This window comes from Canis aureus, chromosome 1 (genome assembly GCF_053574225.1).
Source record: "Canis aureus isolate CA01 chromosome 1, VMU_Caureus_v.1.0, whole genome shotgun sequence".
Taxonomy (NCBI): Eukaryota; Metazoa; Chordata; class Mammalia; order Carnivora; family Canidae; genus Canis; species Canis aureus.
Window position 1 is genome coordinate 97,193,405 of NC_135611.1, and position 15,691 is coordinate 97,209,095.

Consider the following 15,691-nt stretch of genomic DNA (forward strand, 5'->3'; position numbering starts at 1 on the left):
TGAAGCCAAAAAAAAAATGAAGCCTCAGAAGTCCACAATTTTTTTTAATATATTTTTAAATTTATTTATGACAGTCACAGAGAGAGAGAGAGAGAGAGAGAGAGGCAGAGACACAGGCAGAGGGAGAAGCAGGCTCCATGCACCGGGAGCCCGACGTGGGACTCGATCCCGGGTCTCCAGGATCGCGCCCTGGGCCAAAGGCAGGCGCCAAACCGCTGCGCCACCCAGGGATCCCCAGAAGTCCACAATTTTATCCTTTAATTGAAGCAATGTTTCTTCCCTTCCTTTTCTTGTATTTTGCTCTAACTACTGTGCATGTTCCTATTTGCATATGGAACGAAATCTGCTAAATAGACCCCTTGGGATCAGCAGTTTGGGTTAACAAATGCTTATGGCTCCCCACTTTGTTCCAGTCTTTTTATTTTTTGTCTCTCTCCTTCCTTCTGACACTGCCATGGAACCTGTGTGAAAAGCCTGGCGCACATCCTATGTACCATTCAGTGTGCCCAGCCCCTCACCTACGGACACATCCACACATGCACATGGATGGCAAGTGCCTTTGGAGGTTGCAAAAAAGGGGTCATGATAAATATGTATATATAGACAGACATCTATCTATATATCAATCTATCCATCTATCATCTGTGCAACTTCTTTCCTTACTTTATGGCACAAACATCCTTACAATTCAATAGAAGTGATTCCAGCACAATGTGTTTAATATCTGAATAATATTTCATAGAAGGTATGTAGCCAATTTATCCAAACATTTCCCTTTAGATGGGCTTGTGGTTTTGTGCTGCACTACATATCATTATGCCTATGCCTGTGTGCAAGTAAATGGCTTTGCTGCTATGCAATAGTGAGCAGAAATGGGACAACTACGTCAAAGAGAGTGTGTGTAACTATGTAATAGGGGAAAATGTATGATATGCTGTTTGCTTTATATCCTCACCAACAATGGATATCATTCATATAATTTTTGCCGGTGAGATGGACAAAAGATGATTTCCATACTTTCATTTGCTTTTCCAAGCCTCCAGCATGAGAGCTGGTGTTTTTAAAAAGGTGTTTATCAATCATTTGCATTTGTTCCTCTGTGAATTATTTATTAATATGCTTTGCCCATTTTTCTGTAAGTTATTTGACTTTCCTTATCAGCTTATGAAAGTTCCTGACGTGGTGCTGATAGGAACCCTTTGTTTTAGCTAGACTAATGTTTTTCCCAGTTAATCTTTGCCTTTGACTTTGTTTGGAGACATCTTTTGTTATAAATTAAAAAAAGAAAAAAAGAAAAGAAATCCTGTAGTCAAATCTGTGTAACTTGGACTGCAAAATGATGAATTGGGTTAACATTGAACGTGTCAAAATTTCTCTTCTCTCAGATTCCAGAAGCTGGAATCTGGGGCAGCTTTCAGGACCATTAGGATCACCGGCAGGTGTCAATCACCTGGCTGATGATCAGGCTCTATTCTCAAGCTCACCCCATCTCTTGCTCCAGGCAGTCCTGAACCATCATCCTGGTTCCAGGACTGACCCTCAGAACCTGTCCTGCGCAGGCAATCAGGTCTGACCTTTTCCCTCTTGCACACTCATTGATTGGCTTAGATCTCCCTGGGGCGGCAGAGAAATGGCAGAGTGGAGAGGGAGATGCCTTATCCTAACTTTATCTCACTGGCAGTGTTCCAGGGGTACATTGGTGCCCCTCGGTGGCCGATGCCCACATTCCGTCACCCTCTTATTTTCACTATGCTAATATATATATGCTATAAAAATTCTCCACTTTAACACTTTTTAAGCACATAGATCGGTGTCATTAGGTATATTCATAAGGCTGTGTGGCCATCACCTGTATTCATCTCCAGAACTTTTTCATCTTCCCAAACTGAAACTCCTTACCCACTAAACAGCAACTCCCCACACCCGCAGGGCCCCTCTCCCAGCCCCTACCCCTCCCCTCATTCTCCTCTCTATCTTTCCCCAAGATGTGATCTGACTTCTTATCAGGAGCTCTTCTAGGTTCTCAAAAGACAACCCTATGTCCCTATGAGCCCAGCAGAGCCAAGTACTCCATGGGGCAGTCCCCATCCTTGAGCATTCTCTCCCAGGACACCCCTAGTGGGTCCCCACCCAAGATCTCCCACTCTGTCCTCAGGATACCTGGAGCCAACTCTGGACTCTGAGGTTCCAACAGCAAGGGGCAGGCACCAGCCTAGGGGCCCACACACCCGGCCTCCTGGGGACGCTCTCAACCCCCCACCCCCAGTTTGGCCCTCACTGGGGAGAACACACCCTGGATGGGCAAACCACTCTGCAGCTCCTTCAAAGACCTCCACACCCGGCAGCCCTGGTGGCACAGCAGTTTAGCGCCGCCTGCAGCCTAGGGCGCGATCCTGGAGACCCTGGATCGAGTCCCACGTCAGGCTCTCTGCATGGAGTCTGCTTCTGCCTCTCTCTCTCTCTGTGTGTCTCTATGAATAAATAAATAATCTTAAAAAAAAAAAAAAAAAAAAACAAGGACCTCCACACCCTTCTCACAGGGCCTGGAGGCCACAGAACAGGTTCAGCCTCCCCAGCTACCCCCTCCTCCCTGCACCTCTCCCCGGGAAGCCTGCCCTCTCTTCCTAGGCGTGGCCCCTTTGTTTTTAATCACAGCCTGAAATCCTGGCTGCACCTTTGTCTTGGACGTTAAAATGAGATTCTCAAAGTCCAGTGGAGGGTGTGCGGGCACACAGCAGGGCCAACTGGCAGACTCTGACCACACTGCTCAGGCTCCTCTGAGCTCTTCGTGATTACCTGGGGGCTCTGCACTCTCCAAAGTTAGCAAGAATCCTGCCAAGCCATTTTAGCCAGAGCCCCTGATGGCTAGTCACCCTGCTATCTGAGCGGGGTCCCACTCTTACCACTCTGGGAACATCTGATCACCTGGCCTGGCCTGGCCTCATCAAGAATCCTGCTAGGGCCCTTTAGCCAGAACCCTCCTCAGTCCTGATGCTTCCTCTTAATGATTTCCCATCCCCTGACCCTGACTCTGGCTCTTAGCTACAAATTTTGTACTTGGAGCAGAGCCCACCTTAAAATCCCTTCCATACTGGCTCCCCTGGAATGAAGTCAGCCCTACTGTTCCTTAATGAGTATCAGAATTATATTTCCTTTATTACATGTGCAGCTGTCTCTCCTCCGAGGGGTGGGTGTCAGGGTGACCGGGCAGGCAGGACGGTGGTAGCCAGGAGGCTGTTGCAACCATCAGAGCAAGGAATCACAGGGCCTCTGGGAAGCACCCAACCATCCCCCCAGAAGACCTCTATTCAATTTCTAAGTTACTCCCTAGGCCCTCCAGAATTATTCCCTATTTTAGCATAAACCTGGCAATCATGGGAAACACTATTAGGGGGACATGAAGAATGAAGTCCCCACCTGCCCCAAAGAGACAGGTGCGCAGGAAGATCACCCGTGCTTTGTTTTCTGGCTGAACTTTCCACGGGCAGAGTCACCATACAATGCCCAGTGCCAAGCCCCCCCCAGAGGAGCTCCTTCCACAGGACCTGCTCTCTGGCCTTGGTGCCTATGAGGTCCCCAGACTCCATGGGGAGGCCCCACAGGTATGGGGCCGGTGAGAAGCGAGGGTTAAAGCAAGTGATTTAGCTCAGTAACCGTCAATGTCATGAGCGGGAATGTGTGAGCCATCCTTGGCCTCTGAACACATCAGTGGGCTGCAGGAGGCCAGGGCTGTGCTGGAAACTGTGCCCACCGGGAATAAGTCTATCAGGCCCTCGACAACACTTGTCAACTTAAAAAACTCTTTCCAGAAATCTCAGTGCAGCTGTCTTCAGCTTCATGCGAAGTTAAAAAATTAAAAAAAAAAAATGTGTTTCAGTATTTGTCTACATATCTGTGTTGATTGGTGACCTCTGTGTGGCTATGACACCAAGCGAACCCCACTTGCTCTGAGCGCATAAGCTGGTCTGAAACCTCCTGGTCTGCCAATCCCTGCCAATTCTTAGCAGCCCCACAAAATGGATCGGTGAAATTCAGTCTCGCTTTGTATATTCCTGTCATTTATACATCTCCTGTCACTGAGGGGATGATGCTCAAGTTTCTTTGCATATGTTAGACGTCACTAAAGGGGAAAAAAAAAAAAAAAGCTCTAACAGAGGGACAGAATTTGTGAACAGTTAGGGAATAGTTGCCTGGCTCTCTTTTTATAGAGATGACAACATGCTTCCCATCCTACCCACTCCTTTACAGGTGCGCACGTGGGACATGGAGATGCCTCGTGACCTACCAGGGGTCACAGGGAGCGGACAGGCCACACTGCCTGAGTCCTCTGCCCATCGAGTTCCTGTGAAGCCAGGAGGGAAAGGAGAGAACATGGGCTTCCATCCTCCAGGCTGTAAGTCAGGCACACGAGCCTCTGTCCCCCAGGCACGAACCCCTGGAACTGTGCTCTCTCGGACATCCTCCTGCCTCTGCCTGGACCCTCTCACAATGGTCCCCATCCTGAAACCCTTCTGAGCACCTGATGATTTGCCTTCCTCATTGGTCATCAGTGACGCTCTCTTCCCACATTTCAAGGTCAACTCCAGCCTCACCCAGGTGGGCATGAGCCAACAACATAGCAAGTTGGCTGTGAGTATCCCATTCCTCTCCGTGCTGGGGTAGGGGGTCCCAGAGAGGCAAGCAGAGATGGGGACAGCATCCGGAGCCTCACCGGGGTCCCCTCGTGCATGGTGAATGGAAAGCCCACCTAGGGCATATTATTTTTTTAAAGATTTTATTTATTTATTCTTGAGAGACAGGGGCAGAGACACAGGCAGAGGGAGAACCAGGATCCCTGAGGGGGAGCCCGATGTGGGACTCAATCCCGAGATCCCAGGATCATGACCTGAGCCAAAGACGGGTGCTCAACCACTGAGCCACCCAGGTGTCCCCTATTTTCAGCTTTATTTTAAGTGCAATTAACAAGTAAAATTGTTAAGATGTTTCAAGTGCACGTCATGATGATTCGATGGATGTATACATAATAAAAAGATTCTTCTATCTAGTAAATTAGCACATCCAGCATCTCACACACATATATATTTTTTTCCTTTTTTCTTTTGGTTTACTCCTCAAATTTCAATTACACAATACAATGTTATCAACTGCAGTCACTGTGTTGTACCTTAGATCCTCAGATCTGCTCATCTTATAGCTGAAGTTTGGACCCTTTTACCTCAAGATGCCCCCATAGAAGTGATACCACACAATATTTGCCCTTCTCTGTCTGGCTTATTTCACTAGACGTAATGCCCTCCAGGTCCCTGCATGTTGTTGCAGAGAACAGGATTTCCTTCTTTCTCACAGCTGAGTAATACTCCGCTGTATCCATATACCACTCCATCTTTATCCATTCATCTGTTGATGGACACACAGGCTGCTTCCAGGTCTTCTATTATGAATAACACTACAATGAATGTGGGGGGTGCAAAGATCTCTTTGAGATCCTGATTTCATTTCCTTTGGATATATTCCCAGGAGTGGAATTATGGGTCATATGGTGGTTTTATTTTTAATTTTTGAAGAGCTTCCATATTGTCTTGTGAAGTGGTTGCACCAATTTACATTCCCATCAACAGTGCACAAGGGTTCCCTTTATATCTGAAGGAGCTAGGAGAAGAACAAAGTTAGTACCAGGAAGGAAATAGTAAAGATAAAAGCAGAAATAAATGAGGTAAAGACTAAAAAGACCATAGAAATCATCAATGAAAATAAGAGCAGCTTTTTCAAAAAATAAACAAAATACAAAACTTTAGCTACTCTTACGAAGAGGAAAAAAAAGAGAAAACTCAAATAAATAAAATGTTAAAATCCAGTCGAATTCTTATAGTTCAGTCTGTTGTGCTCTATTATTGATGATTCTGGCTTACTTCAGCAAAATGCTTGGAACAGGCTCTTAGCCAAAAGTTCCTCAGCCCTATGGGGTAAGCATCCCAGCAGGGTGAGTATCCTGGGACGGGGAGCATCTGGGACAGGGGAGCATCCCAGGATAGATGAGCATCCTGGGGTAGGCGAGCATCCTAGAGCAGAGGAACATCCTGGGGCAAGGGACCATTCTGGGGCAGGGGAGCATCCTGGTATAAGTTTGCTGGATTGGCTGCCCACAGACGTTGTCAGCCCACTGGGCTTGCCTTGACCCCCATGTCCAGCCCATTATACTTCCTTCTGCTGCTCCAGCTGTTGATAAAGGACCTACACTGGTGAGTGCTTCCCACCCTGACTTGGATCCTTCACTAAAGCCCTGCTGGAAGCACTGACCTAGAGGACACAGTGAGAGGCTTATGGGGATGACAAGACACAGAGGCACAGGATCCGGGCCGGCCCTACAGCCCTGCAGCACGTGGAGAAATGCACCCAGTCGGGGTGCCTGGGGGGCTCACACGGTGAAGCCTTCAGCTCAGGTCATGATCTCTCAGTTCCTGGGATCGAGCCCCTCATTGGGCTCCTTGCTCAGTGGAGAGTGTGCTTCTCCCTCTGCCCCTCCCCCTGCTCATGCTCTCTCTCTCTCTCTCTCTCTCTCTCTCAAATAAATGAATAAAATATTTTTAAAAAATGAAATGCACCCTGCATCACCCTGTGCTTCAATCAGACGTAGGGATTAGCCGAACCCTTTCTGACAGATGCCATTCTGTATTGCAGAGCAGGAGCAGAGTGAAACCCTATTAGATGAAAATGCACCCCCATAAAAATCAGGCAGGATTGGGGGGTGAGAGTCAACTAAATTTAAAGCAACTGGTATAAATTTTTTAAAAGAGAAGACACAATGTGAAGGCTCTTCTTGATAACGTACAGTTGCTGAGGGTGAGCCCAGGGAACCCTGATCATTATTATGATTCAAGTGTTTGAACAGGCATCTTCGCTCTCAGGAGTTTTTTTCAGATGCAGAGGTTGCTCTTAAATGAATAAATGGTGCCACAGAGCTTCAGAAATCCAAGGAAATGAAGACCGGGTTTCGCGTCCATGTGCAATAACATGAACCGTCTTTATTTAAATAGCTGTTTAAAATTTTTAAAAATTTAATAGCTGTATTGTAAACCTACTGGCTTCAAATATTCCGACAAGGGCATTCTTGATTTCCAGATGTTTGAGTCACCACTCACAACAGTTACCAAGCTTACCGTAAAGTCACAGACACCACAAAGAGCCACCTGAGCTCTGGGGTCGTAAGCCTAAAACGTGTGTGACCTTGAGTAAATCTGAGAACTGGGCTTCTCATCAATAAACAAAACACTGCACCTGCCCTCCCCGCCCCCCGGAGCTTTCAGGGTGATCTGATAAGGCCTGCAAAAATATTGTGTGTTGTGAACGTTCTTAGTCATCGTGATATGAATAATTACATTTCAAACATGATATCATTTAACTCCCACCTAAATGTCCAACCTCAGTGTAAACACAGACATGCTAATGGATCCACGTTGCTGGTCCCGGAACGAAAACAAAACAAAGCCTGCATTTAGCTGGGAGGCGCATACCTCCCCTCGGAGCACTTGGACAGCGGATCGGTTCGGTGCTTTCACGAGAGGAAAGTCAGGCACAGTGCACCCATTTCCCAGGACCAAACAGCAAATCACCGGTGTGAACATTTTGCAGAGGGGGCTCTTGGACGTCACCGAGGCATGGGTCTAAAAAACACTTTCCTGTTTAAGTTGCAATCAGCCTGAAACAATCAAAACAGTATGGATCTAGCTGCGCTCTCCCCAGATACAATACTTCAAATTGCAAAGATCCAGCAGGACGTGCCAGGCGGTAGTTATGGGCTAATGAGATCGGAAGAGGGTGTGCTCTGTTCCACATCCCCCCAAAGAGTGCAAATGGGCTTGCCCAGTGTTTTTAAGATTTTATTTATTTGTCAGAGAGAGAGAGAGAGAGAGAGCACAACAAGCAGGGGGTGCGGGGCGAAGGGCTGAGGGAAAAGCAGACTCCTTGCTGAGCAGGGAACCAGATGAGGGGCTCAATCCCAGGACCCGGAGATCATGACCTGGGCTGAAGGCAGATGCTCAACCACTGAGCCACTCGGGTGCCCCTGGGCTTGCTCTGTGTCGACAACCCATTCTTCATGGCAATTTCATTAGTTCTCGTGTATTGTATGCTGTTTCATAGGCTGGACCTCACAGATGATGTAGGGCCATGTGTTCATTGTACAGTTGGATCTGGCTGAACCGAGGCTCGAAGGGTCATGTGACTTAGAACCCCAACGGCTGATAGGGTCCAGGATCCATTCACCAGCTCATCCCTGACCCTCTGTGCCACAGATCTCTGGACACAGTCAATATTCAGTCAATTCAATGTCGGTATTTTTATTTTAAGATTTTAAAAAACAGGAAGGGAGGCAGAAGGGAGGTGGCAAGTGTGCAAGCAGGTCCGGGGCTTGCTATGTGACCGTTGCTCTCATGCCGAGCCTTTCCAGGCTTCCCGCTGGGGGCCAGCCAAGGCTCTCATCCCTCTGTGGGGGAATGTGGGCCGCTGTGCCCAGGGCCATGGAGGGCTGGCCGGGCCGGCCGCGTGGAACCTGCCACCAAATGGCCTGATGCACAGCCTGACAACAGCCTGTATCCCTCAGAGGGAAAGATCATAGATCTTCACAGTCCGAATCTGGCCCAACTGAACAAAAAGCAACCTTCCGTGGGTCCCAGGGAAGGCCTCCGGTGGGGAGTTGCCTTCTGGTGGTGGGCAGCCCAGCAGTGATGCGGGGGTGAGGCCGGCGGGCCAGTGTCAAGGGTAAGGAGCTGGTGGCTGACCCGGGTGCACTCCGGAGCCTAACCCATGTCCCCAGGCCCACAGGCAGGACTGAGCTTCCTCTTTCGTGCCCCTGAAGCTTTCCATGGCCCCCCTTGTAGGGCGGTGGGGAGCTAAGGGAGAAAGGGAGATTTCTTCATATGAGTTCAGCTTGGTTTTGGTTTTTATTTTTTTTATTTCATTTTTTAAAGGTTTTTTTTTGTTTGTTTTTGTTTTTGTTTTTGTTATTTTTTTGGTTTTTATGTTGTCAGACAGACAGCACTTTCTTTGCTCTTCTGACCAAAGAAAAGCTGGGTCTTCACCCATCAAAGTGTGTGCTCCTGAAAAGCTAAGAGGCGATCACATCACAGAGCAAAGACTATCTTCCATTGGGTAATGCTGTGGGGACTCGGAGCCAGTGCTCAGGGAGCTTCCTTCTCCTTGACCAAATGAGGCCTAATCACTCCTGTTGCTTGGTCTGCATGTTGACTGTTCTCGGGGTGGGCATCCTTGCAGCTGGTGCCCCGTGCATGGGCGCCGAGCTGCTCCAGGAGCCCCATGCCAGGGTACCCCAAGGGGAGGGCAAATGAGGCCACAGCCGCTCGCAGGAGCCGCCTCCTCCTCATGCTGGGGGGCCCAAGCTTGGGCGAGGCCAGGGGTGTGAAGCAACATGGCCTCGACAACCCCAAACAGACTGGCAACCAAACCACACAAACACTGACCTGTACGGCAGAAAGATTGTTATCTCCCATGGAAACAGGCAGCCAGCCAGTCGCCCTCTGAGCTTGCTGTGAGCAGCCGCCATGCCAGCAGGTGGCTGGTGGGCACTTCGTGGCCATCCTCAGCTGCACCCGCCGTGGTACCAAGGATCCCCCCAATGCCATAGTCAAGGTGGCCCTCGGGGCGGCCGGGCAGCTGCAGAGGGAAGACCTTGGACTCCTCCCCACCTCGAGGAGGGCCACTGGGTATGCTCCCTATCGTGGTTTTTGTTGCTATTAAAAAAAGTAATGATCAAACACAAAATGAAAACAAAGCCTGCAGCAGTGCCCCATCTGTCGCAGCTGCGCCGAGTGTACAGACAGGCAATGCCAGCACCCAGGCCCTCCACGCCCTCTGGCTCTCTCGTATCTAACAAATATTTACTACAGGCCATGCAGACACAGAGAAAAAGAGGCAGTGGTGTCCTTCCCCCCAGGAGCACACAGCCTAAATGAACAGATGACATGGAGCAGATGGTTTCGATGCAATGTCGCTGGGTCACAGATAGGGAACCCCTGAGTCTGTCCATAGGCACGGGAGTGTCCGGGACAACTGCACAGGGGAGGAGTGAGGGGACGTGGCAAGGGGGATGGACGAGGGGTCACAGGAACAGTGATGCTGGAAGCTCACAAGGCAGCTCGGGACACCTAGGCCTGGCGCGTCTCCAAAGCCAGGGCACAAATGTGGCTGGCAAGTGAGACGGTGCAAGTAGGCACAGGCCCTGACGACGGGCAGTTATGCAAGGGTGACGCCAACGCCGTGTAAGCCACAGCCCTCTGGACCAGGGTTGGAAGGGCTGCGGGCAGCTACATGGGGCAGGAGGCAGAGTGCCCGGAAAGGAGGTTATTCTGAACAAGAAGGCGAAGGTTGAACCACGCCCCTTGCTCCAGCTGGAACATGAGATTCATCTGTAATTGTCAATTTTCTAGAAGCCACATTTATAACATAAAGAGAAACACATGGAATTTTTGTAACAAAAGAAATTTTGTGCAGTGTAGCCAAAATATTATAATTTCAACATGTAATCAGTACCAGCATCCGCCTGTGCCCGTCAAAAAAAATTGATGAGTTATTTTTCACTGGGGTTTTATATATTCTAGGTCTCAGAAAATCCTTGTGTTGGACACATAGAACACATGTAGGTTGGACCAGCCACATTTCAAGTGCTCAATCACCATGTGTGGCCGGTGGCAGCCATGGGGGCAGCCAGTGCCCCTCTGGACTCCCCAGTGAGCATCAGAGACACATGTGCCCTATTCTGGCTATATTTGCTCTGAATGCCATACTTGCTGGCATGTCGTTTTCAAAAGTTAGGTCCAAACAAAACAGTCTCCACTGCCAAAAGGGGCATATAGCATCCCGAGGCTTCACCTGCGAGCCACCAGCGAGGTTGGTGGGAAAAGTTAGTCTTAAAATAAACATGCGCTTCATAATTCTCTTTGATTTCCAAAGCTTGGAGGAAAGAGGGTGGCATGGGACAATTTGCATTTTAATAAACACTGCCTCTTGCAAAATGATTCTCAATGTTCCTAATGAACCCATCCCAATAACAGTAATTAGCATGAGAAGGTGCTGCGCCAGCACTCACTAATGAACGCCCTCCCAGGCAGGCTCTGTTTTGACCGACCAAAGCAAAGCTTTTAAGTAACACCACTTGCATGGGGCCGTACAGGGAGTCAGGTTTATGTAACTTGTTTCCCAGAAGGAAAGCAGCCTAAGTGCCTCCTATCCGGGCCCCAAGCAAGATCAGGGTTAGAAGCAAGAGGAAGAACACAGGTAATGTGCAGCCACCATTCAGTGCTAGTGACCTCAGGAGGGGAACTGTCTGTCCTTGTCACAAGCACCAAGCAGGCAGTGAGGACACAAGCAGCCTCACATGGGTGTGTTGGCTCGGCCACACTGACCCCAGCCCTGTTTGGCTGAGGATTTGGCCATATTCAAGTGGGGCTGTTGGGTCCCCAAACGCTCACTGTGGCTCAGCCCTCAGGCCCTCCTGTAGGTGTGTGCCTGATTCATGAAAGCCCCGTCCCAAGCTCCCAAAGGTCTCTGGCTCCTTTCCAGCACAACAGGGTGGCAGCATTTGCACGCATAAGACAACCTTCGTGCACACGTCGCCATAGCCCGCAGCAGCTGTGGGAATAGCAGTCGTGAGAGATGCACACTTGCTCTGACGCAGCATGCACCAAGCACCCTCCCAAGTGCTTCACTTGGACTAGCTCAGTAAGTGCTGGTTAGGACCCCATGAGAGCCGGCCCATCGATAGCAGCATCGTGCAGGGAGGCCAGGGAGGAGGTGGAGCTTGCTCTGATAGTTCAGTCATAGCTGTCCAAGCCAGCTGATTCCAGGACAGGATCTTTAAACTACTAGACCATATGGCCTTCTTCCTTTGGCCGTGGTGAATGTCTTGCCTTGTGTGTTCATGAGAAGCACATGACCTCCAAGATTCCCACCTCCTCATGGACACTCAACTGAATAATCCCCTCCCTGTGCATAAGACAAAACCTGTTAATGTGATGGGGTATCACTCTCCTGATTAGATTGCTAATCCGTTGGCTTTGAGTTACCAAAAGGGAGATTATCCAGGTAGGCCTGACCTCAACAGGTGAGCCTGAAAAGGACCAGACCCATGGGACCCATGGGGGGGGGGGGGGCGGGGTGAAGTGTGAGAGAGTCTATGGAAGGATACACAGGGAGGACCTGGACATCTTGTAGTTGCTAAGAGGATGTCCAGTTGACAGCCAGCAAGAGAACAGGGACCTCAGTCCTACGACTGTGAGGAGCTGCATTCTTCCAACAGCCACATGGGCACAAAAGGGACCTTGGGCTCTGGAAAGAAACACAGGCCAGCTGGGGCCACCTTGAGAGACCCTAAACAGACCATCCGGCCTGCATCCCTGACCCGTGGAAACTAAGCTACTAGGGTTTCCTTCTGTCTTCTTGTACTAACTAAGACTTCCAGGGCCATTTTGGAAACGCATGGTGGGAGGGCACCTCCTGGCCTTGTTCCTGATCTTAACAGAAAGGACTGAAGTTTCTCACCATGAAGTACAATGTCTGGTAAAGGTGTTCTGTAGATGACCAGCAAGCTGAGGAAGTCTCCCGCTGTTCCCATTTTCCTGAGTGTTTATCATGAATTTGATTTCGTTAAATGCTTTTTCTTCATCTATTGATAAGATCATATGATTTTTTTTTGTTTTTAGCCCGTTGATGGGGTCGATTGCATTAATTGGTTTTCACCAGTTGAACCAGCCTTGCATACCTGGAATAGATCCCCCTTAGCTGTCGTGTATAATTCTCCAAGTATGTTTTTGGATCTCATTTGCTAACATCTTGTTGAAAATTTTTGCACCTCTGTTCCTGAAAGATGTTGGTCTGGGTTTTCTTTCCTTGCAACATCCTTGTCTGCTCTTAGTATTAAAGTAATGCTGGCCTCATAGGATGAATAAGAAGCAGGACCTCTTCTTCTGTGTTCTGGAAAAGATTGTAGAGAACTGGTATAATTTCTTCCTTACATGTTTAGCAGAACTCACAGGCCAACTCATTTGGGTCTGGTGTTTTCTGTGTAGGAAGGTTATTAATTGATGACTTGTTAGATTATCCATTTCTTCTTGTGTAAGTTTTGTTAAATTGTGTCCTTCAAAGAACGAGTCCATTCCATTGAGATTATGAAATCTGTGAGTATACAGTTGCTCATAGTATTCTTTTATTGTCCTTTCAACATCCGTGGCATCTTACTGATGTCTGGTATCAGTAACTTATACACACTCTCTCTCTCTCTCTCTCTCTTTTCTTAGCCTAGCTGGAGGCTGATCCACTTTATTGATCTTTTCAAAGAAGCATCGTTTCTCTTTGTTGATTTCCTGTTTTCTTTTTTTTTAATAATAAATTTATTTTTTATTGGTGTTCAATTTGCCAACATACAGAATAACACCCAGTGATCATCCCGTCAAGTGCTGATTTCCTGTTTTCAATTTCATTGATTTCTGCTCTTGTTTTTTTATTTCTTTTCATCTACTTGGTTTGGATTTAACTTGCTCTTCTTTTCTTAGTTTCCCAAGGTGGAAACTTAGATGATTGATTTGAGATTTCCGTTTCTCATATATATACTCGGTACTGTACATGTCCCCTAAGCACTGCTTCTGCATGTTACAAGTTTTGATAAGTTGTATTTTCAATTTTTTTAAAGATTTATTTATTCACTAATTTATGATAGACAGAGAGAGAGAGAGAGGCAGAGACACAGGAGGAGGGAGAAACAGGCTCCATGCTGGGAGCCCAATGCGGGACTCGATCCCGGGACCCCAGGAAGGCGCCCTGGGCCAAAGGCAGGCACCAAACCACTGAGCCACCCAGGGATCCCTGTATTTTCAATTTTTATAGCCCAACTATTTTTAATCACTCTTAAGAGTTCTCCTTGGACTCATGTGTTATTTAGAGGTATGTTATTTAATCTCAATATATTTTCAGATTTTCCAGCTATGTTTCTGTCATTAATTCCCAATCTAACATCATTGTGGTCTGACAACAGATATAGGATTTCTGTTTTGAAATTTGATAAGTGTGTTTTGTGGCCCTGATTGTGGTCATTTTAGGAGAACAAGGAGCCTTCTGGTGGACCTGTGGTCATCACTACCCAGGATGGTACTCAGGCTACTGTATAGGAAGCTGGCAAGGTTGGTGGAGAAGTCTGATCACTCTTGGGCCTGCAGATCTCCTGCAGGCATCTAAAGGTCCCTTGGAGTTCAGGGGCCCTGTGACACTGCCCAGTACAATGCATGGAGCTGTGCAAAACCCGAGGCCACATTGGTCTCTTGCATGCATACACCTCACCCATCGTGCGGTTTCTCCCTTGACACTGACTTGCTGGCCATGACCTCTTCATGACCCCAGTCCTCATCTTCAGGGGCCTGCTGATTTGCCGAGTCAAAAGCTTCCTGAGAAATTGGAGTACGAACCATGCAGGAACCCACAGCAGTCCCTGCTCCTGAGTCAATGGGAAGACTTGATGAGAAGCAATGTACTTGGTTTGTTACACTGGTAAAAATTTTACCCTCCATTTACTGTTCTGGCCAGCACGTCAGGTGAGCTTTCCCCAGGTCCACCTGCCCTGGGGCCTGCAGACTGCACCAAGCATGGGATACCTTGCCCAAGGGCTGGTCACACACATTGCTGGTGTGTGGGCCACCTCTATGGGGCTCAGAGCGCCGGGGCTGGGCATTGAGTGGTGTGGTCTGGTTATAATTAATGGGGCTCATGTTTAAAAAGCCCTTTGACGTGGTTATACTTGAGAGTTTAGTGGGTGAAATGGATTTCTTGATGGTTTCAACCATCCTCAGCACTTCCCCAAACTCTGTCTTATTATTCCATTATTGAAAAGGAGAAAAGTGCCTGCTTGGTTCTCAAAAGCATCAATAAAAAGTTATTGCCCTTGGGCAGCCGGGGTGGCTCAGCGGTTTAGCGCTGACTTCAGTCCAGGGCATGATCCCAGGGACCCAGGATCGAGTCCCACGTCAGGCTCCCTGCGTGGAGCCTGCTTCTCCCTCTGCCTGTGTCTCTGCCTCTGTGTGTGTGTGTGTCTGTTTGTGTATGTGTGTCTCTCATGAATAAATAAATAAAATCTTTAAAATAAATTTTAAAAGTTATTACCCAGGATCACAAAGTGTCACTTTCATTCATTATATGAAGAAGGACACAGGGCTTGGCTAAATTTGGAGTTTTCTTGTTTCGAAGCAGAGCACAGAATCATGTAGTATTAGGTGGGAACTTGGAGAGGTCTCTGCACATCCACGTGCACGGCAGCAGTATTCACAATGGCCAGGAGGGAGAAGTACTACAGGTGGCCCTCAACAGCTGGATGGAGAAACACACAGTGGTCCATCCCTCTAATGGAGTCATACTCAGACTTAGAAAAAGGAAGAAAATTCTGACAAAGGCTATGGTGTGCATGAGCCTTGAGGAGACTATGCCGAGTGAAATAAGCCAGGCACACAAGGACAGAAGCTATGCCAGTCCACTTCCGTGAGGGCTCCACATTTGGAATATTCAAGGAGACAGAGAGTCCATGGTGGCTGCCAGAGGCTGGGGGAGAGCAGATGGCGAGTTAGTGTTTGCTGGGGACAGTGTTGTCATTTTGCTAGATGAAACATCCTGGCAATGGATGGTGGGGATGTTTGTACGA